Here is a 3,044-nt window from a genome sequence, read left to right as displayed (position 1 = left end):
TTGTTATCAGAGTAGATATAAGGACTGCTTCTAATGTCATGGGAACTCTAGAGAAGATGAGTTCTTGACATAACAAAGGAATTGGGACACCTAAGATATGAAGAAACGTGGGATCAGTTAGTTCAGGAATGAGATGTCTCAGAGAAAGCATTGTTGTCCTCAGACATAAGTTAGAGAAGGAGCAAATTGGTTTGATTTGATTTGGCCTCAAAATTCTAAGCTAATATCAAGAGGTGAAAAGTTCAAGAGTCAGCCCTCCATTCCCTTTCCCATCAGATCTTAACACCGATCTTGGTGGTTGCAAAGGAGGAAAGGTAATACTGAAGCTGGCCTCACAGTGCTTGTAGTTTGTGGGCTAGTTTCAAACAAGGAAGAATAAAAAGGAGAAAAAAAGTATGAGAGTCAGGCTATTGCTTCCTATGTGGAAAAAGTTATTTTAAACCATTAAGGCTTTTCAGAACTAAGAAGGGAGGTATCAGCTGGTGGTTAATGGTGATTAATGGTAAATCTGGAGTCAGATTAATGTGAGATCAAGTCCTGTCTCTTGTGTTTAATATCTGTGATTTTGGACAAGTTAATTAATTCCCCTCATCTAAACTGGACTAATAAAAGTTTTTACTGTATATTATTATGAGGATTCAATTATAACGTTTATGAAAGTTCTCATAGTAGCAGGCAAGATAAATGCTCAAAACGGTGAATAATTAATAGTAAAAATGCCAATATGCCTGAAACTGACTAAATGCCTCTGTAAACAACATGGTTGGTGAAATGCCAGGCAGTAAAGAGCACTAACACTTACATGCTTCCTGGGTAAGTTACACCTGTCTATGCTATCAGAGATTTTCTGTTGCAATTACCCCTAGCAATTCAGTAAAAATAATCTGCTTTTTCTTCTGTCTATAAAACCACATTATTACTATTTTGGTTCAGGCCTAATTACCATGGACTGTAAACTTATTTTCTCTTGTTGGAGTAATCAATAATTCTACTTCTAACCATGACTTTATCTGAAAAATCATTGTTTTAATGATCATAACAGCTCGTTTGCTGTCTCGTTGCCAACATCATTCTTCACCTGACCGTTGCTTTAGGTGACTCAGGAAAATCAGTTCGAAGGAGAAAATGCAATGTCCAGAGGAGGTCAGACAAACGGCGGACAGTGCCCAAAGCAATGGCTTCTGATGACCAGTCTGCTCGAGTGGGTCCTGGGTTTGGAAACAAACCACTCAGCCAATGGCTACCTTATCAGTTTGTTTGTAAATTGAGGCTATTTGAGTTATGGGCATTGCACAGCTTTAGCTGTCCTCCTAATGTGCTTGGGAGACTTAGATGAAAGATGCTAATAGCATTACTGGGAAGCTGGGCCATTTGAGTGATCACCTGCTGATTTTTGTCAATGTAGGCTAGCAATCAGGAGAACTCAGTGGGAGCGGAAAACCCATTTCCTGTGTCCAGCTACCTCGATTAGAGGAAACACCTGTGAAAATTCCTACTTCATACCAGTCAGAAGCCAGCATAACACCATAACAATCTTTTGAATAATAGCTGCTCTTCTAAATATATATGTACTATATATTCATATTTTATATATTTTTCATGTTCTATGTGAATACATATATTCTATATCAAGCATGTCAAACTCGTGGCCCATGGGCTGCATGCCTCATTTATTTGGCCCATGTTAGCCTTTGAGTTTGACATGCTTGTTCTATATAAATATATTCTATACGCATGTATGAATATATGTAATATATAGAAAATGAGTATATATGTCTATATTCTATGTATTGTTTTATATTCATAATTCATATAGATTAATAATAATCATATCTATATATATATACAAGCCTAAGCGACTGTTTGACCATTTGACCAGTAGCTATGATGCACATTGACCACCAGGGGGCAGATGCTCCACACACAGGCATGGAAACATGGAAAAGACTGATGAATCTCAGAGGGAAGGGGGGAAAAGGGAGAACAGGAAGAGATTAACCAAATATCATATATGCATACTAGAGGCCCGGTGCACTGATTCGTGCACCAGTGGGGCCCCTCAGCCTGGCCTGTGGGAATCAGGCCAAAACAGCAGTCTGACATCCCCCGAGGGTCCCGGATTGTGAGAGGGCGCAGGCCAGGCTGAGGGACCCCACCAGTGCATGAATCCGTGCACCAGGCCTCTAATATATATATATATGGAAATCAATTTATAAAGTGTGCTAAAAAATGGCATAATTATTAGTCTTTTTTAAAATATATTTTTATTGATTTCAGTGAGGAAGGGAGAGGGAGAGAGAGATTGAAACATCAATGATGAGAGAGAATCACTGATTGTTTCCTCCTGCACACCCATGACCAGAATCGAACCCAGGACCCTTCAGTACACAAGCCAACACTCTAACCACTGAGCCAAACCGGCTAATGCTATTTCATAGTCTTAAAGGTTGTTTATAAGAAGTACAACACTAAAATCAAATTGTTTCAACCACACTAGCCAAAGGCATGGATTTTCTAAGTGTAATACCTTTGCTCTAAGACTACTCACTAGTTAAGCTACACTCTAATAGCCACTAGCCATAGATAGCCACTAAGCACCCAAAATATGGCTACTAGTACTTCAAATTGAGTGTAAAATGAACACTGGATTCTGTAGATTTTGTACAAATGCAAGATTGAAAATACCTCATTAACATTTTTATGTTGCTTTTGAAATAATATTTTGAATAAATTAGGTTAAATAAAATATTTATGTCTCAAAAGATTCTTTTTTACTTTTTTAAAATGTAGCCACCAGAGAATTTTAAATTACATATTGGACTTGTGTTTGTGGCTTTTCTTTCTATTACGTAGTGCTGAGCTGGGGTTTCATTACCAGAAGGAAGTCCTCAGACCAGAGGCATCAGCACCCCCTGGGATCTTATTAGAAATGCAGAACCTCAGGCATTGGCCCAGACCTTTTGAATTAGAATCTTTATTTTAACAAGACTCCCAGTTAATTCATCGCATATTAACATCTGAGAACCATTGGGTCAGACTGCAGT

General features: G+C 38.3%; 1 non-coding gene across 1 annotated transcript; it reads left to right on the top strand.

Moving 5' to 3' along the window:
• Window positions 1-252: 252 nt before the first annotated feature.
• On the top strand, window positions 253-371 carry LOC132215937 (small nucleolar RNA SNORA61). Its single transcript, XR_009448640.1, has one exon. It is a non-coding gene; the product is annotated as a small nucleolar RNA SNORA61 (small nucleolar RNA).
• Window positions 372-3,044: the final 2,673 nt, after the last annotated feature.

This window comes from Myotis daubentonii, chromosome 14 (assembly GCF_963259705.1).
Source record: "Myotis daubentonii chromosome 14, mMyoDau2.1, whole genome shotgun sequence".
Lineage (NCBI taxonomy): Eukaryota > Metazoa > Chordata > Mammalia > Chiroptera > Vespertilionidae > Myotis > Myotis daubentonii.
The sequence above is the reverse complement of the archived record's forward strand: the minus strand, read 5'-3'. Positions and strand labels throughout refer to the sequence as shown.